The 26,451-nt window shown below is 36.9% G+C and overlaps 1 protein-coding gene across 1 annotated transcript in view; it reads left to right on the top strand.

The window, feature by feature from the left end:
* The window catches only part of LOC126373318 (connectin-like), a 344,663-nt gene that overhangs the window by 274,208 nt on the left and 44,004 nt on the right, over nt 1-26,451 (top strand). Inside the window, exon 3 of the mRNA XM_050019435.1 lies at nt 22,399-22,439. The gene's annotated coding sequence lies outside the window, so the exon portion shown is untranslated. The remainder of the gene's footprint in view (nt 1-22,398; nt 22,440-26,451) is intronic.

The raw sequence follows: 26,451 nt of genomic DNA, 5'->3' as shown, positions 1-26,451 counted from the left end.
TTGGACGCGAGCCGCTCAGGGCGTCGTCTGAGAGGATAATATTTGAAAGAATTAATCGACCTTAGTGGAACACAAGCAATAAGAATGAGGAATATCGTCGACCACCCGGCGAGGTCGGGCAAAAGGGAAACCACTGTCCTATATGTCCCTAAAAAGTAGCATGGAGATTGCTACACCGACAAGAGCGTGGGTGCAAAATTAGTGATGGTGTGATTAGAATTCTCATGAATTTTCCACTTGATATCAACACAGAGCAATGATCTGAATCATCCTCCAAAGTTTCCGGTACGCTGTCACGAACACCCTGTATACACAGGTAAACTTTATTTGTAATCGGAACGAATACGCGTTCAGGAGTTCACACAAAAACAACATGCGAACTGTCGTCTTCCTTCCTTATATAACGCGTGTGTCAAAACTTTTTTGCCTCGTGTTTTTACCGTGTTCACCGTAGCGTGGAAGATATATGCCAGTTTGGTTCACCTCCACCTCAAAATGACCACGGACCTTCGGAAATACTTTGAAAACAGTGAGGATAAGTTTTTGGGTTAGGACTAAAGTTAAGGTAAAGTACTTTTAGATTGATTTATTTAGTACGAACATTGTTTTTTGGCGATTGGATTTATTACGGGATAATTTTGTGATTTACTATAAGTACAATACCTAACTGTTTATTGCACAAAAACGCAAGATAAATAACAATCACAAGTAGGACAAAATCAGTACAATATTGCCACAGCCTTATTGCTGATCAGAGTGAATTTTTCTTGATTAAAACACAAAATAACGGGTTCTTACCGCACCGGGTTAATTATGATAATAACCGCGTAAACCTAAAACAATGATTCTGAAATTCTCTTTCTATCGTGTGGTTTGTGAGGTGGATGACCTCCCACGTCAACCCTGGTGTTAGGGTTATTATTGAGCCGCCAAAGGCCCCTGACGTGACTTATGTAACGACTACGTACTTACATCAGTAAGTAGTAACCGGGACCAAAGGCTTAACGTGCCTTTCCGCAGCACGGATCGTCTTACTTTCGAACAATCAGGTGATCCGCCTGTAATGTCCTAACCAAACTAGGGTTCACAAAGTGAGTTTTGTCAAGTCCCCACCGGGATTCGAATTCGGGATTGTCTACCTCTTCCGGGATGCAGGCGTGATGCAATGTAACTGCCTATTTAGGGATATTCGCACATTGATGCCAATTCCTATGGACGTCACCTAATTTTATTTTAAGTTATACCTGTCATTTTCTTATCCGTCATAAAAGATGGGGCGGACGACCGATAGCTGTTAATTTTAAAATAAATGAATATCCGAGTGAATCAAATAAGTACCTTTCTGGTGTTCAAACCGTTTGACGTGTACTGCCAACTTAATTCTGTCGGGTTACTGGCCCATGTAAAATTTTCAGATGATTGTTTTAGATTATTGCCTAAAATTTACGTATGTTCAATATATCGTATGCCTGTCGATTGGGTAATTTTTCCGTGGAAGAAAATGACTCAAAATAAAGTTAGATGGTATGTACAAATAGTACTAATATGCATTATGTAATATGTAATATGTAACATAATAGACATATTTATAAGGTTAATTGGCTGTTTTTACAACCATATAGGTCCATCTTACTTATTCATGACAAGACTTTAAAACGCCAATTATAGATGCAAAATGACTTTGACGTCATGTAGATCTAAGTAACTCAATAAGGATTATGGACACGACTCCGACACTACTCCTGACAGGGAAATCAGCAGCATTGTACGGCTTACCATGCTCTCTAGAGGTCGGATCTCCTAATGTATGGCTTTTGGACACTGCTCATCTAATAAAACCCAAATAAAATAACTAATACATAAATCATATTTATGAGGTACCTACCCTAATGTGGTATAAAAACCTTTTATAAGGTGAACAAAGACAGGATTTCAGTTCCCATAAGAGGCGTTAAGGATTATGACCCCTCCGATTGGGAGGGTTACTATGTCTGCCATGTTATCTTATGATTGGATTCCCCTAAGCTTGTCTCAGAAGCCTTGGATCAGCAACTATTGATAAATTAGAACAGTGGTTCTCAACCTTTTATGACTACGGACCATTGGGACTGGATCGTTCGGTGCAGGTATCCTAAAGAGTACGTATAAAGATATAACTTTTGAGTTTTACTCATTGGATGAAGGGAGTTACTTGCAACAACTTTGTTATGCGGATCTCTCGGACGTGGTGGTCAGCCGACTACAGGTTGGGAATCTGTGAACTATAACTTTCGTTCAGATTTTATCGGGAATCTCATTATTATTAAAACAAGCATCTGTAATACAGTCATTCAGATTGCGCAAAATGTTCATCCACGACAGAAGATGTCCGTTTAGAATAGTACGAAATAAATCATCTTATATTGTAAGCTGTATTCTGATGTCCTAATTACAAGCTCTAAGTAAGCTTACCTACTAAACAGCAAACCACAACAAAACAAATAAAAGGAAACTTTTTAAACCGACCACCTCGTACCTTGACGTCGCCCGAATTCTTCCAAGATATATGGGTGTTCTAATTCGTGCTCTCTTGGCTTCCAGCCAGACCAGCCTCCCACAATATACCTACTCGTAACTTAAGGGTACTATCCACTAAAGCTATGTCACCACGAAATATAGCAGTGAGTATGAGACTGGCTCACTGATATCGCTTAGAGCGAGGCCACACGAACGTTGCCATTTCGTTGCGTAGTAACTATTTTACTATAATATCAAAGGACTGAATGGCAACAAGTGTGGTATTTCTGTGTTATGCAGAATGACGCAGCGTCACCATTCAGACTTCATAGCGCACCCATAAGGGATCGTGTAACCTCGCTCTTATACTCTTAAATGTAGACTTGTAATTAGCCCTTAGTTCTTCTTCTTCTTCCAGTGCCTGTCCATTACTGGACGTTGGTCGTCAGCTTGGAGAACTCTTCTCTTTCAGAAACAAGAAGAAACAGCTTCTCCACATCAACGTTTAAGACAACGGGCCTGAGGGCGCCCAGTTAGGCGCGAACCTCGGCTCAGGGCGTCATGTGAGAGGAAAAATATTATATGAAAGTATTAATCGACCCTGGTAGCGATAGCGATAAGCGTAAATACCACGTCGACGGTGTCGGTATCGGGGTTCAAGAAACCAGGTGTCAACAATTTGTCAGTGCCGTGACAATGGTGGCACGACGTTGGTGGTGCGACCACTGGTTTCCTAGTAAGATTTCTGGGTTCCGATTTATCTATCGCATCGACTCTTATACTAAGCTTGATAGGATATCCAGTCAAATATAAATCATATGATAATTCTTTTTTCACTCTACATTCGCCCGGAATGACAACCAGTTCAACCGGCACATTCTTTTGTCGCGTTATAAGTATGCACGGAACGAAAAACATTTCAATTCATATCCCTGTAGCGCATAAAATGAGAAACTCTTTTGAATTTTCGCTCACACCACTGGAGTAGCAGACTAAACGAGCCAAAAATTTAATATTTGTCACCGAAAATATATTGAAGTCTCCTTACTAAAGAGTTGGTGCAGTGCACCAATAAAACATGTGTTTGTACACCACAAGATAATTGCAATTTAGTGGTTAGGAAGTTTTCACTATAACATACTCGTACACATACATACATAAACTCACGCCTATTTCCCACCGGGGTAAGTAGAGACTATAGAATTCCATTTACTTCGATCCTCACACACTTCTCTTGCTTCCTCCACATTCTTCAATCGCTTCATACACGCACGCCGGTTTAGAGTAAATACATAAACAGCCTATATACGTCCCACTGCTGGGCACAGGCCTCCCCTCAATCAACCGGAGGGGGTATGGAGCATACTTCACCACGCTGCTCCAATACGGGTTGGTGGAAGTGTTTTTACGGCTAATAGTCGGAACCAACAGTATAACGTGCCCTCCGAATCACGGATCATCTTACTTTCGGACAATCAGGTGATCAGTCTGTAATGTCCTAACCAAACTAGGGATCACAAAGTGATTTTTGTGATATGTCCCTACCGGGGTTCGAACCCGGAACCTCCGGATCGTGAGGCCAACGCTTAACCACTGGACCACAGAGGCCGTTGGGTCTTATGGATTTAAAATAATTTTGTATAGGGGTACATTTATGAGTGTAGATACTTATCCCGATAAACAAAGTCCACGCGGACCAATTCCGTGATGCTAATAAAAATTAAAAGCTGACTAAAGAAATATCTTAGGAGCCGCGGACGCGCCATATGCGGTCCTCGAGTTTCTTACAAAATATATCCCCAGACATCCTTCCCCTTATACTGTTCAGCCAACCAAAAAATCGCCTTAACGGATCTTAACCGGGGATTTGCAAAATCTTCAAAATAAAGTGATTAAAATGCAGTTCGGATAGAGAAACTTCTAGTGCACGGAAAGAGAGCGGATTGAATATCAAGAAGGCGAATGGCGCCATCTGTCCTGATAAAATGAAATTAACTGGTGCGAAATAATTTCACAGATCTTTATTCTGTTGAACTTTCAAATTGATATTCGCAAAAGTTTTTGTGTAAGTAGTTACCTAATAAATTTTGAATAGTCTTGAATTATGTTTAAAAAGTTGAGTAAGCTTAATCTCAACAAGTTACTTTTAAGCTTAATTACCCAATATCCTATCTTGTATTTGTTCTGAATAATTAATTGTACACAACAAACATAATACAAACATTCCTTTTACGTTCCATTTCTGAGCACAGGCACTCAAATTAAAATTCAAATATACTTATTTAAATAAAGAGGAAAGAGTTACAAAAAGGAACTTAACACACACGCTCACATCACTCACACCCACTCATCTCATATCACACACTATCACACACCTTCAGAAAGTGTGTTTAACGTACTGTGGTTTCTAAAGAAACACCCAGAACTGTCTATATTTAGAATAGTTTGTTGAAGGACGTAATATACATTCCCGACGACCCGATTACTCTAGCCATAGAGGCAGCAAATCAGCTCGCGACACCAATCACTTCAGGACCCCCATGCCGACCCCACCGGCGTAGTCGACGACTTCCCTCAATCAGCGTTTATTGCTATCGACCCACTAGGGTCGATTAATTATTTCAAATATTTTTCCTCTCAGACGACGCCCTGAGCCGAAGTTCGCGCCCAACTGGGCACCCTCAGGCCTATTGTCTTAAACGTTGTACCGGGTGAGAGCCTTCAGCGCTCCCCATTTGTCCGGCCAAGTAGATAATGCGAAAATCTACAATAAGTCACATCAAAAAAAAAGAATAGTTTGCTTCTTTTTACGGTTTAGTAGTCATAAAAACACGCAACAGAAACTAAAAAAGACCAATACGTCTCACTACTGAGTATAGATAAACCGGAAGGGAGTGCAGCACACTGCTTATGCCATTTACTGATTTTTAGTCTAGCAACACTTAACAGGATAATCTAAAACCAAACAAATAATGACCGCAGTTAAAACTCCGCGTCACCAACTTTACCGCTTAGTCCACCTTAACCAGTTAAAACCAGAATCAAAAAAGCAGGCATTCCATTTCCGAATGCCACTGCGGCTACAGTTCCCAACCAAAACAAGACTACTTCCCCACGACCCTTCACTCACACTTGACACCGTTGAAACACCCTTATACAGCTGACAAAGGGGAGTCTGTCCTGTCTCACTTAATAATGTCTCTCTCTAAATGAAGTTTAAGAGAATTTTTCTTCCGTAGAAGGGAGTGTAGTGGCAGTATTAATTCGTGGATTTGACGTGTCTGTGATTTAAGTGTTGGGGAAGAATTCATTTATAAGCCTTTGTTAGATTTTGAATGAGTAATAGAATTTGTAAATGTGACTATAATAAAAGAAAAATTAACACAATTTTGCATTGCAACAAAAGAAATCCGAAAACAAATGCTACCGCGGTTCAGAACTTAATTAAGAAAATGTCGATACAAGGTCAATTTGTAGCGAAGTAAGCGAAGTTTTATCTAGATTGAGCGTGTAATGCAAAGATTGATGAATTAGTGCTGATAAACAAATGACCATCAATCAATGTAAGGTTAGGAAACAAGATCCAAAGATTAGTAAATCCTGATTGAATGTCAAGGGTCAACAAGCTGACTATTCAATCAAGATAATTCCAATTACGTTTAAAATGAATCGTTTATAATAAATATTCGATTTTAGTAAGATATTTCTCTTCTGTATTAGGAGCAGGGACAAAAACATAAATCATGGAAACGTATTGTACCTATTCATAAACTTTTCTTTCCATGTAGACTGCATAGGTATTCAATATAAAGGCTTCATAAGTAATTATCACATGCTGAACGATGAAGAAAACCATCGTGAAAAAATTCACATTCCCGAGATGTGTTTCGGGAGTATGTGACCTAAGCTGTATTGGGCTGGAATGTCAAGAAGGCTGTGATTTCTGTAAAACCGGACCTATCAAATCTAAAGTAAGCGAACACAAGTTAAGAGCAGTTTTCACTGACACAATTGGATCGACCATTATAGAAGGCTATACGGCTCGCCTATCATAACCATGTTGGTCTAACAGAAAACTCGGCGAAGTGTGGTTACTTAGTTCTAATAGCGATGGATGTACCTCTGACTACCCGAATTGGGATATAGTTGTTAACTTTTGCGATGTTATTATGTTTGTATACAACAAAGGCATATTATTAATATTTTTATCATTTCTCTCATATTAGCAGAACTAAACGCTTACGTTACGACAGACATAAACCACGGAAAGGGCGTCGTAAAACCGAAAAGAGAATATTATATCGCAATTGAGACCTCGCAATAACATAAAAAAGTTATGTTTCAGAAATAGTTTTATTAAGGATCTTGTGACCGTCTGTTGTTAAAAAATCCGATATGTTGGATTCAAAACTTTCGTTGGAAAACGTTTTGAAAGATTATTTTCCGAATGAAGTGGCTAAAGACAGATGCGAACTTTGGGAGGCATGTGCTCTGCATGCCCTACGCCGCACGCCTTACAGTGTTTTTTTCCATGCGTTGCACATGCTTATATTGCGAGGCGTGCGGCGTACAGCGTGCGGAGCATATGCTTCGCAATGTTGGTTTCCGCCATTATAATTATCAACGGTCGAAAAAATCCTTCTACAATTTTGTTGTACCGTTGAAAACTTGTTAATACAAAGAAAAGAGATCCTGTAGAAACCACTATAGTAAACATGACTCGTTCATTGCCTTCATAAATCTGTAAAACCCAAAGCCGCAAACAGATAAATTACAAAACCCATAAAATCACACAAACAAAAAACCGTATCAACATGAAAACTTGAAATACAGTGGCCAATGCGTTGTATTCTACGCACATTTTCCACCACAACATGCCTAAATATGACAAGAGAATGATAAACTGCCTTCAGTGTCATATACAGTGTAGTCATCGACGGTACAACCAGACAGACACCGTAATATTAGATTTTTCTCATAGAAATTATTATGTGCAATGGAAATGAGAGCGTTGAGGAGTATGAGTGAAGTCACAAAGAATGATAGAATAAGGACTACAAGAGAGTGTTGTGGTGTGAGAGAAGATGGTGATGAATTGAGAAAAGGATTCTTAGACGGTTCGGACATGTGGGGAGAATGAATGAAACTAGAGATTTGTGATACAGGTTTTGGTGGTAGAGTAGAAAGAAAAAGGCCTGGGCCAACATTATATAACATAAATATCCAACGGCTGGGCATAGGCTTCCCCTTAACCAACCGGAGGGGTACTTCACCACGCTGGACTGCAAGCCAACATCGTCATACATAAACAGCCTATATACGTCCCACTGCTGGGCACAGGCCTCCCCTCAATCAACCGGAGGGGGTATGGAGCATACTCCACCACGCTGCTCCACTGCGGGTTGGTGGAGGTGTTTTTACGGCTAATAGCCGGGACCAACGGCTTAACGTGCCCTCCGAAGCACGGAATCATCTTACTTTTTCGGACAATCAGGTGATTCAAGCCTGAAAAGTCCTTACCAAACAAAGGACAGTATCACAAAGTGATTCCGACAATGTCGCCATCGGGAATCGAACCCGGACACATTGTCGGAACAACAACATCGTCATATCCCTAGCATTATCCCATTTTTCACATGGTCCGCTTACCTAACCTGAAGATTTGTCCAACTGCGAGCTAACATAGCGCGATCAAATCCAGGATGTTTGAAAATAAGGCCGGGTTAGAGTACACTAAACCGGGGACTTTGAGAGTGAAGTGTGTCAGGATCGTAAGTATGTGGAATTACGTGTTATCTACAACGAGAAATAGGCGTGAATTTATATATTATTATGTATGTGATTCATTCTGGCAACTAATTGAGGTAAAGTGGGAAAGGAAGCGGAACTGGCTTACTCAAGATCCTTAACACTCTTTATGATCGGTCGCGATTGGTCGAACGTTGTTAGGCGGCATCTCATATCTGACTTTTTTGTCATGTGTTGAAAAACCCACACGTTTGCTATTAGGAGTCTAGAGGCAATAACGTTGATATCCTGTAGCCAATGTCGCAGGAACGTGTCGTCATATTGTTCACAGTTGCAGGAAACTGTGTTAGAGTTACGTCGGTGGAGGAAATCGCTTGAGGAAATAAAGGGTTTTTCGGCCTACCTTTGGTTTCCCGTATGTCTGAATGGATTATGTTGGATATATTTGCTAAATTGCTACGTACAATAATTGTCAGTCAAGTATATACAGGATATTAGCGACATCGTAACTAATACTGAGGGGGATGATTCAAACCAGGATTCTCAGTTAATATCAAGTAGAATGTTCCGTCGCAAAATTCATGTATTTTTTAATTTTTTTGTTTTAATTATTTTGAATAACGTTTGCGATGGAAAATTCCACTTGGTATTAACTCAGAAAAATGAGCTGAATCATCTCTCTCAGTATGTACGATGTCACTCACACCCTACCTACTTGTTAGTACGGGGCGTACCGGGTGTAAGTGACATCGTAACAAATACTGAGGGGGATGATTCAGACCATGATTGTAAGTTGATATCAAGTAGACTTTCCTGTCGTAAAATTCATGAAAATGTCAGTGTTTCTTTTTAATTATTTTAACGGATAATTCCACTTGATATCAACTAAGAATCTTGGCCTAAATCACCCCTCAAAGTTTCCGTTACGATGTCACTAACAGCCTGTATACTCGAGTATATTATCTAATTGGTTAAATAATTTAACAAACAGAAAATTAAGTTTCATTGATCTGTGGTCTCATCATACAATCATCCTAAATAATAACATAACATCACGCCTGTGTCCCGAAGGGAACAGGAACCTAAATAATGTCTAAATAAATAGAAGATAATAAATTAAAGGCATTAGTAACAGTCGACTGTCTATTTGAACAAGTAACCTGTATTTAAAAGCATATAACTTAAAATGAGTAAATAGATACAATTTGTCAAGCGTTTATAGCTTAATTAGCTCATATATTTCTCTGCGGCGTCCGTATGGGAGTTTCGCCTAATATATACATACATAAACTCACGCCTGCAATGTCTAATGGGGCGGGCAGAGCCAGTGGTCAAAAATGACTTGCCACTGTTGCATGTTGATATGAAGTCCGAAGGTGGATATGATGAACTGTATAATCGAAGTGCAGTATCGTAGGGATGCACGGCATTGCGTTAGTCTCTTAAAATATTTTAGCGAAGCCAATGAAGTGTAGAAGTGAAACCCTTCATCTTTTAGATTTAGACTTTAAACACTTTGAATGATCGGTCACGATTGGTCGAATGTTGTCAGGCGGCATCTTATATCTGACTTATTTGTGTGTCGAAAAACCCACTCGTCTGCTATTAGGAGTCTAAAGGCTATTACGTTGATATTCACTGTAGTCAACGTCGCTGTAGCCAGTATGGTAGGGACGTAAGGCATTGTGATGCACTGACGTTACCTCTCTAAAAGTATTTTGAAGTCAATGAAAAGTTTCACTTCTAACTTGCCAGGGACAGGTCCGATTTGGTTGAACTTTGACACTCTCTGACAGACAAATGGACAGACGGACAAACGGTTTAACGTTACTAATCGGAAGCAGTTTCTATAAAGAATCAGAAAAGTACTTTGAATCTATGTTGAATTCGAATAAAAAAAATCTACCATTTTTTATTTCATCGAAAAAATTTTTTGCGTCTTCCAAGATGTTTCTGATTTTAAAAGATATAAAAAACTACCCCTACAAAAGAAAAAATCGTCAAAAAGGACTTGTCCCTGGCAAATAAGAAGTAAGTTGGGAAGCTCCGGCTTTATTGACTCCACTATTTACGATTTCGTGCCTGCCAACGCTGTCTTGTTCGTCATGATTCTAAATTTAAAAATGAAACATCCATACAAACTTTCGATCCCTTTTTTAACCCTTTTTGAGTTGATTTGAATTTCGTGTCGTCTTAGTGAGCACCTACGTCGTAAAAGAAACTCCCGCGAAAAAATTGAGTCTACTAGCATTTTTAGTAAGTACCTGAGATTTCGTGATTAATCAGTGAGTGATTTTTGTAATAAATATAGATTATCTTTTTCTGTCTATAATATCTTTTTCGTCAAAAGACGAGTATTAACGACGTGAGTGTGTTTTTTTACGCCAAATATGGCGAAAGTGGGTTAATAAATAAATCATTTGCATGCTTTTGTCTGTAAATACTCGGAAGTAACTGTTTGCCCTGAGATACGATCTTAAGTGTGACACGAGAGAGTAATAAACTGTCTTATGTGTTTGTATCATACCCACGACGATGACTTTCAGATAAAATTTGAGGACAAAAACGTGGGAGGAGTTTTGTTACACTTATTAGGGTCAATTCATGCGAGAAAACATAACAATAAGTGTCAAATCATTTGGAAAAAGCCTTTTTGTAAATGGTTTGGAAAAAAGTGATTTAAGACTCACAAAGAATATAATATAAAAAAAAATCTGACTCGGACGGGACTTGAACCCGCAGCTCTTGTCAAGTCGGGACGAGCGTGTTAACCATTACACCACCAGGTCCTCCTCCTGTCCATACGAAATTCTTTCAATCTATCGTCACTAAACCAACGCCGGCGCTATCTATCCATAATATTGAATACAAATATTACTTTTATACTACTAATGGTGCTAATTCCTGCAGATGCCATCTAATGTTATTTTAATTTATACCGGTCATTCTTACCCGCTGATAAAGATAGGGACGGGTAATCGACACGCATACATTCTATGGAACACACGTTAATTTCAAGCAGAAATCCAAAAAAAACCGTCTAAAAACTTTACATCGGCCAATAACCCGACAGAGTTAATTAGACAGCACGTCAACAGATTGCATACCAGCAGCATAGATGCCTTTTTTATTCGCCCGGGTTATTCATTCGTTTTAAAATTAACTTGTTGTTAATCATCCGTCCCTTTCCTTTTCTTAAAATAAAATTAGAAGGTGTCTGCAGGAATCGGGGCCAATAACTGTTATAATATTATGTCCACAACGAACAATGACTATTCACCTCCACTAAATCAATAGCCAAACACAATGCTCTATGATAATGCTAAAATACAAAAATATTCCGTCTCATTCGTATTCGTTCCACGTGTACAGACGTATATATTGAAACGAATCTACACTGCAGTAAAACACGATATCTGCCCATCTCACTCACACATTTTTCTTGTAAAGTCGGACCCATCTGGCGACAAAAAATATAGCCTGAGATAGCTCGAGGTGACAACCAACCATCGGTGTTCTTACCTAGGCGAGATTTAAGGGGCGAACGGGTAAAACCCCACTAGAAATGTACGTTGAAACATACAGATTAGACTATGGTTTCTTATTTTTTCTTGTTCTTTTTTTAAATTTTCTCTATGGCTCCAGACAAAAAAGTATCAAACATTGAGATGTTTTCTTATTAATCTTCATTATTATTATAAGAAAAAACTCACCGCCAGATTAACGATAACGGCCTTCGTAGTCCAGTGGCTTGAGCGTTCGGCTCACGATCCGGAGGTCCCGGGTTCGAATCCCGGCTGGGACAAATCACTTTGTGATCCCTAGTTTGGTTAGAACATTGCAGGCTGATCACCTGTTTGTCCAGAAGTAAGATGATTTGTGCTGTGGAAGGCACGTTAAGCCGTTGGTCCCGGTTACTACTTACTGATGCAAGTTAGTAGTCGTTACATGAGCCATGTCAGGAGCCTTTGTTGGTTCAGTAGTAACCCTGACACCAGAGTTAATGGGGTTGGTCATCCTCACAATCCACACGACGGAAGAAGATCACGCATCGACCTGTTAAAATACTTTTAGAATAGTTCCAATAAATAAACAACATAAAACATGAACAGCCTCCCCTCAATCAATTGGAGCATATGGAGCATACTCCATGAAATGCTCCACTGTGGGTTGGCGGACTTGTTGTTACGGCTAATACCCGGGAGCAACGGCTTAACGTGCGCTCCTAAGCATAGAATCATCATCTTACTTTTTTATTTTTATTTCTTTTTCAGCTAATCAATAAAAAAAATGCAATACAATAATTTTAAAGGCATTTTCGGTAGTTTGAAAATGTTTCTAATATAGCTACACAAACAAAAAAGCCTCGTGACTTTTTTATTTTTTCACAGCTTGTTTTCCAGTTCGTTTCACCGTTCCTTTTACCGTTCTGCTAGTTTTTCTAAGTACCTCTCGCCTAACTCCAAGTAAGTTCATGCCCAGTGCTCGACACAAAAGAAAGTGAGGGAAAACTTAGAGATTCACTACTTTGTATTGTCCTCTAGACGCGAGGAACAAATAGAGAAAAATATTTTCTAGCTTTTAGTTCGCTAAAAGGAAGTTTAGGGAAAACTGTGTTTTATTTCCTAACCTGGATGAAATAAAGTTTCGGAGGCGGATTTATTTAACTTTGACTTGACTAAAATACCAGATATTGGGTGTACTGGGTAAAATATCACATTGAAACAATGCATCTAAAAACGCAATATTATTATTGCATTTGCACATATAATAGTAAGTACGCAATGCCAACTTCAAATTAGTAATATTGCTTTTTATATTATTATGAATTGCTTTTATGTGGTTTTTTAACACTTACATAAGTTAATTATAAAAAAATAAGAGATTTGGTAAGAAAGAGAGGAAGTTCAAGACCAAGGAGAGTTTAGATGGAAAAACAATAATGTTGATCATAATTACGCCTCTAATTGCAAGGCTGCAAAATGTTTTCTGATCGCTTATGACACTGTCTATTACTTTAGTTTATGCTACTTTTTTTCTCAAAACACGATTTTAGTCTAAAAAACTATCGATTTTAGTCTATAAATCTGGTGCCATTATACGGTTAGCACGCTACAACCGGTTTTATGGCTCGTGTCAATAAAATACATAGTAAGAAACAAGCACTACCCTAATTTAACGCTAAAAATAGTTGAGTAAAATTTTTAGTTTTACTGTTAAGATCATTGTACTTATAGTTGAAGTATTTTTAGGCGTATGAGACGTTCGTTGTGTAATTATGTTACCTACGGATAAAGATATTTTTAAATTTGAATTTAATACAGCCATGTTTATGGAACACGATGTTCGTGCGTCACCCACCAGAGTCTACATAATATCAGCCTCGTGGTTCACGCCGCGACTTGTGCTGAGTGAGGCCCTTTTATCTCAGGACGTCCACCACTACCTTATGATCATTTCGACAAACATCTGTCTTGCTTTTTTTGTAATTGTTTTAGTGAAAATTTGATATGATGTTGTTATCTTTTTCTTGTGTGTGGCGTCCTTTTATAATAAACTATTTCTATTCTATTCTATTTAATTTATTCTCTCATTAGAACGAAAACTAAGAAAAGAGTTTTTGTCTCATTCTACCACCGCTGGAAATTATGATTTTTTTTTGTATTGTGTTGCCTCAAGCCAAGCTAGCTGTATGCACCGTTTCTTCTTCGTCTTAATAATTAAAATCTGGGTCATTGACTAAATGGCAGGAAACGTCCAGCATGGAGAAAAGAAAAAAATAAATTATAATGTGATCAACTTCTTAGTGAGGTAAACATTACATAAAACAATAACAGCCTATATATACTCAGGCACAGGCCTCCCCCTCATTCACCCGGAAAATAAATAAAAGCTGAGCAAATTACTATTCTATACGTATATTTTTTTATAGTTATATCATAATTATACTTACTTCTTCCAGCATAAGGTAGCTTGGCAGAAATTGCTGTTTTGTTTTTAATAGTACGTGGTTGTTTTTAATACTTGTAAAGGCTGTTCTATTTTTAAATAATTCTATCATTTAAGTAAAGTAAGCAAGTATGTAACCCGAATAAAAAAAATAGCAATAAGCCGACTATGATGCATATTATATCCGTTCGTACATGACCTAAACATATGATACATGTACATAGATAAACTCACGCCTATTTCCCACCGGGGTAAGCGGAGACTATAGAATTCCATTTGCTTCGATCCCAAGTAATGTTATTGCGCAAAAAAATATTATTGATTGTTTTATTGAACTATTTTCAAATATTACATAAATTGGGTAGTTCCTTAGGTCAAAGATAAATTACGAAATTCTAATTACTAAATAAAGACAGATCTAAAGGTGACAAAAACGTCTTATTTTTTTATTTAACTTACTTATGAATTTTAATAAAGAAGAATTTAATAAACAACAAAATAATAACAATGTAAAAATAAACAGGAAATTACTATGGAATTTGTATGAAAAAGAACACTGAGACGTCATAGATAAACGTGATAAAATGCCCAAATATTTATACTTTTTGGTGATTAAAATTCATAAATTTGTTAAAAAGAAAGAAAAGAAATGTTTTTCGTTAATTTTAGATTTAAAAAAAAAACAAATATTCAAATATATTTATTTTTCAAAATTGGCTTACAAAGTTAGCGCTTTTTGAACGTCAAAAAATTAAATTACATTATGTAACCAGCTGTAAAACTACTACCACATCGGAATCTGTTACGCTAAGGGAAAGACGTGGCCAGAATCTGTCTCATGTCAGATCTTTCATTTAGTGATCAGAATTTCATAAATTATCTTGAATCTAGAACACGACCCAATTCTCATTATTATGATTAAAATCCCTTTTTCCACTCGGATCTACTTTCATTACAGTCAGTATATTCTGTATTATAACGGATAATAATGCAAACTCGAACCTTAAATTCTCGGAACTTTCTTGAAGTTACCTTAATACATGTCATGTTAAAACGAAATGAATAGCACACACTCATACATCCATGACGTACAAAATCTTGCCTCAAGCGCTGTTTGGCGCTAAGAGTCGGGTTATAAACAATTTGTTATTCAGTTGCATGTAAGGTAGGAAATTTTAGACGTAATTTCATATTAAAATAATTTTAAGACAAGGTTGTTTTGTTTCACAAAGTATTATTATTATTTATCAGGCTCTCTCAGTTTTCCTGAAAAATAAATATGTTTAGTAATTAGGGTCATGTCAATCATATATTTGGAGCATTGCACTCTATGGAAGTGAAACATGGACTATGACACAGAGAGACAGAGAGAGATTGGAAGCGTTTGAGATGTGGTGTTGGCGAAGGATGGAGGGTATAAGCTGGACTGAAATGGTGCCAAATGAAAAAGTGCTGGAAAGAGTTGAAGAAAAGAGAACCATATTGAAAACTATAGAGAACCGGAGAGGAAATATGATTGGCCACCTGATACGACACGATTCATTTATAACAAACATTATAGAAGGAAAAAATGAAGGGAAGAGAGGAAGGGGTAGACCTAGGATAACATTTATGAAACAAATAAAAGAGAAGGTGCAGGTCGTGTCGTATCGGGAGGTGAAGGTTTTGGCGGGAAGAAGAGAGGAATGGCGATTACTCCACCGACAAGAGCGCAGCTCTTAAATAGAGAGAGAGAGTAATTAGGGCGCTTACGAATAGACCAGTCTATTACTTATTGTATTTATTTTTTTATAAATATAATAGTAATATATATAAAAATATATTACTTATTGTACAATAAATATATTAAATATATAACAAAAAAAAAAAGAAATGCTCGCTCCGGGTCCTACCAAAGTCCGGGTCCGGGTCCCCCGGTGATACAAAGGCTGTCCATCGCCATTCAACGTGGCAACACTGAGTGTCATGGTTACCTTTGCGCCGGGTGAGGCGAGGGGGGGCTGTTTGACTAAGCAGGGATCCCTGTTATAGCTAATTAATTTGTTTAGTTAAGTAGGTATTTAATAATATATGACACATTGTATATTATTTTCTTTTTAAAAATGTAAATAAGTGTCGTGTGTGTTTGTGTGTGTGTGTGTGTGGGTGTGGGTGTGTAAGTGTAATAAGTCTTTCATTTGTAATGAATAAAGTTATTGCTGGTATGAGAATACCAATTGGTTAATAATAAGGAATTGTTATTACATGCAGTATATTTGTATTAAAAGATCATTATAGACGGCGATACGGTTCACTACATATTACGTTGATCTAACAGAAAGCTCGGTAAGGTGTAGGTTCTTAGTTCAACTTGCAATGGATGGTTACAGCACTACTACCCCGATTGAATAACAGGAAAATACTGTTGTGCATAAATATTATATAAGTACTTGTTGTACTAGAAGCATTAATAGCCGAGTTTTTTTTAAAGTAAGTAAAATGGCGTATTTCCTGTAGCATATTAAATGTAGGACATTACTGGACAAAGAACACGTCCACTCTCTTTTGTCCTTCCTTTTCTAGGTATCTGACTTACTTGAGCGTCATCAGCGGCCTTATGAGGTCCATACTAGCCCATTTATTACATTTCATGGTAAAAACAGTATCAACTTCAGCAATAATTCACTTATACTTGTTTTAGTGACTTTCATACACTTTTATAGGCCACCAACAGTAGTTACAGTAGTGTTATCAAACCCGTACAATCCAAATCGGTTTAATACCCCTCTAAACCAGTAAAAAAACATTCGGCTTCGGAGACAAAAAAGATGTATTTTTCTCTGTGAAATCGTATAAAAGATGAATAAAACTCAAGTAATGCTAGGAAATACTGTAGTCGTAAAGAAACAGCGGGAGGTAAGAAAACCAGTGTAAATAGAGACTTGTAATATGTATGGACTTCTTAAGAAAAGCTTGAGTCGGAGGACAACTGGATGAAGAAAAAAAATTTTTACACTAAATAAAGTAAAACATTGGAAAAAACAAATACTGTTAGAGCTCGGTGGCGCAACGGTAAACGCGCGCTCGGTCTGCGATTGTTGAAGTTAAACAATCACAAAAAAGTTTTCATCTCGAGCTCCTCCGTGCTTCGGAAGGCACGTTAAGCCGTTGGTCCCGGCTGCATTAGCAGTCGTTAATAACCATCAATCCGCACTGGGCCCGCGTGATGGTTTAAGGCCCGATCTCCCTATCCATCCATAGGGAAGGCCCGTGCCCCAGCAGTGGGGACGTTAATGGGCTGATGATGATGATGATTGGAAAATACACTTCTCATCCAAAAAATCTAAAGGCCTCGCAAAATGTTTCGTAATGATTATCAGAAAAAAAATAACGGTACCTATTATGAGGTTTTTATTTCTTATGATAATGTACCAAATTCAAATTAAAATAACTTGCAGTTTGTTGAATATAAATTTGAATGTTTAATATCAGGTGGCTCTACAAACATTAAAATCAAAAACCGTTTAGGCGGAAGGAAGAAGAAACCAGGTTTAAAATATAGTCCGCGCAACGAAAGAGGTCTCTGATACACTAGAAAGTATATAGTTATTATGACTTGTTAATTCATAAAATAATCATTTCTTCGTTTTGTAATAATGTTATATATAACTAAAACTTTTTTTTTAAGCTCAATCATTATAAGATAAGATTCTTTATTTGCCATAAATGCAGTATGTATGCATAATGCAGTGTATTAGTAAGTAAATACTTAGGTACTTATGTCGTTAATAGTATTTTTGTAAGTAAGTAGTTATGTTTTTTTGTTACAATCGAGCTCGTATAAACGTATAAACCTCAAGACACATCCAGTACCGTTCTAGACAAATATTATTCAGATTACCTGCGGATTTTGTATTCTGTCTAAAATCTAGGCATTAAAGGTTCGTTAGCATCAAAGGGTTTAGTGTTAGTACCTATGCCTTTGAGTAATTTTATATAGTAACCTGATTTAGTGACTGGTTAAAGTTTTAGATTTCATAAATTAATGAATTGCATTTTTTAAATAAATTATTGTTTAGTTGACTTTTTTGTAAATATAATATATTTGATAATTACTTATACCTTTTTGTCTAAGTCATAAGTATCTTTTGGGCCAGCAGAAAAAAATAATAATAGCAAGATTTATATCATATGATGATAGATATTATGTGACTTATTGTAGGTTTGCCTCAGATGACAATAACTACTTGGCCAGACAAATGGGGAGCACTGAGAGCTGTCTGGTGATACCATGTTAAGGACATTTTCTTCTAGGCCATCACTTCTTCTATCGTGTGGGTTGTGAGGTGAATTAACCAACCTCATCAACCTTGGTGTCAGGGTCATTATTGAATCTAATTAAAATCTATGTTTTATATGTATGTTTGTTTTTTTACTTACAAACAAAGGAATATATTGTTGAGATTGTATTGTTTCGTCCCTCAAGGGAACAGCTAATATATTTATGAGAGATAGAAAACACATCTATTTTCCACGGGAACTTTATCGCTTCGTGTAGCTTTTAGTGACTTAATATTTATCTCAAGTATGCGGTAGGAGTAGCAAGGTAATGCACGCTCTGCACCTCCTCCAAAGCCTAGGAATATATGTCTGCTAAGACGTACATAGGCAGTTACTAAAGCATAGTAGCAATATGGATATCATGTTATGTCTAGAGAATCTGCATATTCTAGAAATACCTTCCAAGACTGTGGCGCAACAAGCTTGCATACAAAATAGTAACTGAAGAGAGCTAATTTGTAGAGAATATCATATTCATACTTCGTAAAGTCTGTGGGTAAATGAGTAGGTATGGTAAATTAAATTTGTAATATTATTATGTAAGGAACTCAACTAAGTTTACAGCCGTCTCTTCTTGTATGTATTACATAATAAAACTGCTTCTTATATAATACGAGTATATTATTAAAATAGTTTTTTTATGGAAAAATCTTAATTTTGATATCTTTCTTTTTTGACGTGAGTTATTGTAGATTTGCCGCAGATGGCATTAACTACTTGGCCGCACAAATGGGGACCGCTGAAGGCACCCGGTACAACGTTTAAGACAACAGGCCAGAGAGTGCCCAATTGGGCGCGTACCTCGGCTCAGGGCGATAAGCGCTGATTGAGGGAAATCGTCGACCACGCCGGCGGGGTGAAGTGGGCTGAAGTGTTTGGTGTCGCGAGCTGAATGACCGCCTCTATGGGTAGAGTAATCGGGTCGTCGGGTAAAACTTCAATACCGGATTGGGAGCGTAATTTAGAACGCGTTAAGCTGTTAATATATCCGGGCATTATTGTAAAAATCATCTTCGTTAGGACTTCTTATAAAGAGAGACTGACACTTCAGATTCGAAAACTATATCGAAAATCATTAGTTTAAGCCCGTCATGGATTGAACCTGTGACCTTACGATGAAAGTCAAACTTCCAACTGGGCTATCACGACGCATATACTAGGTACTATATTACGTTGTAAGTAAGTACATTACAAAAGTGAGATGCTATCTAACTACTGCTTCACTGGAAAAGATAAAGAAATACTGTCCAGTTGTCATCTATTAGGGTCAAGTTATGTTGGGAAGATTAATATTTTGTTTTTCTGGTATCGCAAAGAAAAATAAGGAGAGGATTTAGGTGCCCAGCGTGAGACGGTTAATAGTAGCAGTTTTAATTATTTCTACAATACGGCACCGAAACATACAGATACAAGTAAAGCGCAAGAGATAAGGGATTTAAATCTTTGTTGTTGGTTTAAGTAGGATACAACTTTGAACATCGTATTGTTATGAAGCAATAAAACCGGTTAAACTAAGTTGTAATACGGATTTGTTTTAAAATGTAACGCATAAGTACTTAGAGAATGTACAATAAATATGTTACATTGAAGTGAAATATTGTTAGAATAAATACTCTGTAAGATATATTTGGATGTGTTTTCATGGAAATAGGCTCATAATACATGGAACTTAAATATAGCTGGCGAGGCGTGGGTGTATATATTATACAATCTGCTTAACTCACCTGGGGGGTTAAAATGGCCAAATCGAAGCAATTCATCTAAGAAAGCAATATTGCTATTTGACATTTTGTTTGCATTGCGCACTTACTTTTATTTTTTATTTATTTATTTATTTTATTTAGATAACCAACAGCTTATAAAACAGAACATTGAATAAAGTATTTAACAAACCAACTTAAGCTACTTAAAGGTTACCTACCCTAGATAGGTTATGCAGATAGAAAAGTACATTGTCACACACGGCGCTGCCCATAAGGGCAGACTTGTGTAAACCCGCGCCGTGTTTTGCTTACGTAAAGTACATAATTGTAAAGGAAACAGTTTTTATATAATGATAATAAATAAATAAAATTTATTATAGACTCAAAGTTGTGTCGGTGTGAGTTTGTGATCTGTATGAGGTGAGTGTGTATGTAAATGTGTGAATATGTGTTTGAGTGGGAGTATGAGTGTGATTGATAAGTGTGTAGGGTTTAGTTTAAAGGGAGAAGGGGAATACTATAGAATTTAGGATTTATATGCGCAAATGTCAAATTGCAATATTGCTTTCTTAGATGAATTGCTTCGATGTGGCCATTTTAACCCTCCTGTTTAAAGTTTGAAAGTATCTTTCTGCGTTGGTTTTGTGATGATTTGAATGATGAACTTTCATAAATAGCCTGTATAGCCTGCAAGTACACATACTTGCCTACTGATGGGTACACGCTCCCCTCAATCCAGCGGAGGGGGAAGGAGCATACTCCTCTACGCTGCTACACTGCGGTTTGGTGGAAAGTTGGCATGTAGGCAATTTAAAAATATTTTAGGATTTCCATTATAATGACTTCTATACACTATATAAGTTGCTAGCAACTAATTGTTTTAAAAATCCATCGATTCAAACTAGTGAATTAAATCATAACAAAAAATGAACTAACAATATTTTAAGCAAGGAATTCGAAAATCTATGTTTACTAGGGTAACTTCACTGATTATTTCCCTCCCAAAAGTCAGTAGAAGCCACTTACCCTTTTACAACTTACCCTTGTTTTAAAAAATAACATCAGAAATCGGAGGGTTAGCAAGCTCGACGCATCATCGAATTAAGTTTGCCCCAGGGATCTGGTTTAGGCCCGAAATCTTAGAGGCTTCATAAAACATTGGGTTTATTATTTCGCTTTTAAAAACGTACGGTAAAACAAGGATATAAAATTGCCAAAGACGAATAATATAAAAGGAGAATTTTAAAACAAGATATGGGTATAAGAGGAAAGTACTAGTTGATTTACCGTTATGACTGGATTGTCAAATTACTTCTTTAAGTAAGCACGTATCGCCTTTGACCACGTCTTTATTTATCATGTGGTGAGATTGTTGTCAAATGCATACATATTTTATTTTCAATAAAAGAAAGTATTGTTTTTTACTGCGCTCACAATAAAATGAAACATTTTTTTATTATTTATATAATTTTAACCTCTTAACGCCGCGATTTCCAAACACAATAGTTAAACAATGGGTTTTGAATTTTGAAAGAACATTCGGTCTTACGACTATATATAATGTTTTATATAAAAGTAAATATTGTGTAAAACTTATATGAATTCCCTTTAGTATTAAGACGTCCTTCGACTTGATCCGAGAAATACGAACTTTCTCACTTCCAGTAATTATCGACTTCCTCTCGAGTTTTTCTCGAGATTTTCTCTTGTTGTTACATTCACCGAACTCGAGGGACTCTATAGGTGTGTCAGTTATGGCGAGGGTAAAAGAAACATTATTGGGGATTAGAATGTACGATGGAATCGCAAATTCAAGATTTACAAGCACTTTTGATAATGATTTCTGTTCTTTGCTCACCCAAGAGCTAGAGTGAGATGGTTAAATAATTTGCAGTGTTTTTTTCTTTAAGTACGTTTTAGGGAAGATATTATTACCCCCTCGAGGGCAAGATTACCCTTAGTAGCAATCCCCTGTGTTGTTTCCCTTTAGGGGTTGTACGGTGAATTACAACATCATTGGTAGTACAATATAATAAAATATCCATAAGGAAAACTGTTCGTAGTCGTACTATTTAAAAAAAATCTGTATAGTATTAAAACTTTTTGTGTGTTTCACAAAATAAAATATATGAATAGTAATATGTGTATTTTTTTTCAATAACTCTCATGTCTTTATTTTCAGATTGTTTCTGTTGCCGTGAACTGACGGGTGCTTAAAAATTGGTGTGTATATATTTTTTATGATTTTATTAAATAATGACTATGGATCGCTTAATCTTGCAAGCATAACTGCGAGTTTCGAAGAAAAGAAAACAATCAATATGTACAAAAATGTACTTAAGTTAGTAAACGTATATTAATATAAAATAGCATATTCATCCAGCTTAGCTTCTAACTCGCAGTAATGCTTTTTAACGACCGGTATAGCCGAAATGTATTTTTTTTTACAAATGCAATAAAAAAGAAACAATTCGGATCGAATTCGAAATTAAAACTTTTGCTTAGTAGATATCTTTAAAGCAACAAGTTCTGGTTATCCATCCGTTTAATTGCCTTGCAATATGATTTAATGCACAGTATGTTTTCCCTCATAATATGAAATGTTATTGTAATATTAAATAAACCATAAAGAGAAATCACTCTAAAATATTTAAATGAATTCATAAGCTTTCCGATTGTTTACGTACTGTAAATAAGTATCCTCCATAAATTTTCCACGCCAGTCCTCATTTAATACATCATAAATGCATGTATTTAAGGCCTATAACAGACGGTCTGATTTTGAAGCCAGCTGCAAAATAGCAATGGTTTTGATGTAGTTTTTTGCGGTTGGCATAACTGTATCCTAACTTCAAATTGACTGTCGCTTGCGGTAGAACTACGTTGTTGTTGTTTAAATTCGCCTTATATAAGGCAGGCAAAGATCTGAGGACCGTAGAGCCTTAACTTTAGTAATTTAATATTCGAAACTTACGATCAAAATAGTCCTAAGCCATGTCTTCAGTTTATAAATATCCAATTTAGGCCAAAGCCTTGTCTTCAGTTTTAAATCTCTTTCATTTAAAATCCATATTAGGCCTAAGATGATTGCAGTTACATACATTGATGTGCCAAAGTGGAACGGTTCCTGTTATAAAATCTCTTTAATAACCAAGACACTGGATGCTTCTTTTTTCAAATGGTTTTTTCTTGTACTCTGAACCTATCTGCTTAAAGGCTAGATAATAAAACTCTTTTTATATAAATACGCCTTTTTACTGCACATCACTGATTATGGTGCAGCTGTGCCATTTTTTTATGTTCACGTTTGACCATCATTTGACGGCCTCGGTGGTCCAGTGGTTGAGCGTTGGGCTCACGATCCGGAGGTCCTGGGTTCGAATCCCGGTGGGGACATATCACAAAAATCACTTTGTGATCCCTAGTTTGGTTAGGACATTACAGGCTGATCACCTGATTGTCCAAAAAGGAAGCTGATCCGTGATTCGGAAGGCACGTTATAAGCCGTTGGTCCCGGTTACTAATTACTGATGTAAGTAAGTAGTCGTTACATGAGCCATGTCAGGGGCATTTGGCGGCTCAATAGTAACCCTGACACCAGGGTTGATGAGGTTGGTACTCCACCTCACAACCCACACGATAGAAGAGGAAGACCATCGTTTAACCTGTTGTTGAAGACGTGGCCTAAGATGAGACACGCTTACCTTTGCAATTCCTATTTATTTTAGCCTTGAAACTACCAAAATCTTAATTTATATATTTCACAAAAACTGCATCTAACGTGCAATTTTGCAACTGGGTGTAATAGCCCTTACAGGGTATTAATTCAAGCGAATAATGTCAGTGATTTCAATAAATTCGGAGCCTTTTCGAACCACGCATCACATTTTACGTTTAGTAAATATCATCGAACGCAAATAGGCGCAATTTACGGAAGCCATTGGAACCCATCAAATTTATTGAGAGATGTGTAAGGTACCGTAAAGGTTCTCAAATGTTTTGGTCTCAAACGCTTTTTATTATTTTTGTCAATTTTTTTTCGTCGTTTGCAAATTTAGAAATTATATGGCAGAAATACATTTATCTCACGGATAAAACTGTGCAGACAGCGTTTTTTAGTAAGAAGTAAAAAAGGCCCTGAAAGTATTTTAAAATATTAAAACTTATAAGTGTTTTGTATGATATTTATAAGTACGCATACAGAAAATTAGCAAATGGAATTCTATAGTATCTGCTTACCCCGGTGGGAAATAGGCGTGAGGTTATGTATGTATGTATACATACAGAAGACGAATAAATATTCGTGTTCAATATCTTCAATAAAACGCCAGAAATAATTAATCCGTTTTTATTATACAGACAAACATAATAACTCAGTTGAGACTTTTTTCGAGTAGCAAACAGAGAGAGCGAGACAGAAAAACACGGAGTGACCACATTTATAATTCGGGTACACAACAATTCGTACCATAATTATGTTTTCTCTCTCTCTTCTTATTTAAGAACTGCGCTCTAGTCGGTGGAGTAATCGCCATTCCTCTCTTCTTCCCGCCAAAACTTTCACCTCCTGATGCGACACGACCTGCACCTTCTTTTTTGTTTCATAAATATTCTCCTAGGTCTACCCCTTCCTCTCTTCCCTAATTAATTAATTATGTTTTACCTAAGTATTAAACCTATTGCTTTATTTCTTACTATGTTCTTCATAAGGCTTGCGAAACCGTTGGTCCAGAATACTACTTACTTATGTAGTCGTTACATGAGCCCTGTCAATTATTAACCCTGACACTAGGGTTGCTGAGGTTAGTCATCCACTCACAAACCACGTTATAGTAGAAGAATATTATAAAAAAAAAAAAATTTCACATACTTGAATAAACAGCCCAAAAGAAAATCTCATTATCCTTTTCATTCAAATAACAATCACTTTTCCATTCACGTCCAAACATCACGCTAAACTTTGAGAGACGCTGTTAGGCCCAACTGCCTATAAACCCTAATAAATAAACATGAACGTAGACTTGACCGAATCGTAATATTTGAGCCAGCAATTGATATGATAAGTAAATTTATTCGCGAAAATTGTCCGCATCAGACTTTGTCGTAAAGAGTAGCATGGAAAAAAATGTTGACTGGACGATATTGAACTTGGGATGGTGCCAAATCCAGGGATTGGTCGTGCATTCTTGAACTATTAGAACTATTAAAGTAATGTCCAATAATTTAGTGTACGTGATTTTTATAGAAATGGGCCCCGTTTGAGGACGGGTGAATTCGCCTTGTCAACAAAATTGTTTCATAACGTCGAGTCGAGTTAGAACGTTTTTAAAATAAATAATGAGATAAGTAAATACATGTTTTAACGATGAACTGGTGACAGATTGATGTAAATCTACATTACTTGCTTAGTGACGACATAATTCCTTTAATCTAGGTAGATTCTCAGGTGGGAAACATACAAAATATCCGCAATAGTCCTGTTAAGTCAATTGTAGTCAATCGTAGTGTCACACACTTAATTCATCATCACTGAAAATTGATGTTTATGTCATAGATAATTGATATCACGTGATTTCCAACATGGTACTGAAATATAACTGACGAGAAGTAGGTGTATTTGCTATACGCGTCTGCCTTCGGGGATACAAGTGGGATGATAATATATGTTATGTTATGTTTAACAAACAAAGTTTGTCCTTAAAAGTACTTAATCTTGGGTCTCTGTCTATACTTACTTACTTGTGCTTACTTGTCTTACTTGTGCCAATTTTAAACAACGACAGACTGAAATTATTTTCACATTGTATTACCATTCAACTCTGTCATACCTCTACATTTCTACCGCAAAGGAAAGACGCAAAGAATATTTATCGTAATTATAGATAGAGACGTAATCTTGAATTACGTACTTTTAAGGATGAAGTTTGAGTACCTACACTCCAGATACAGATGCAGTGTACTTACTTTTTCTTCTTCTTATCGTATAGGTTGTGAAGTGGAATTCCAGCCTCATCAACCTTGGTGTCAGGGTTACGATTGAGCCGCCAATGGCCCCTGACTTGGCTCATGTAACAATTACTCACTTAAATCAGTAAGTAGTAACCAGGACCAACGGTTTAACGTGCCTTCCGAAGCACGGATCATCTTACTTTCGGACAATTAGGTGATCAGCCTGTAATGGCCTAACCAAACCAGGATTCGAAACCGGGGCCTCCGGATCGTGAGTCACTCAACC

Source organism: Pectinophora gossypiella, chromosome 15 (genome assembly GCF_024362695.1).
Source record: "Pectinophora gossypiella chromosome 15, ilPecGoss1.1, whole genome shotgun sequence".
In the NCBI taxonomy this organism is placed as follows: domain Eukaryota; kingdom Metazoa; phylum Arthropoda; class Insecta; order Lepidoptera; family Gelechiidae; genus Pectinophora; species Pectinophora gossypiella.
This window is presented reverse-complemented; position numbering and strand designations above follow the sequence as displayed.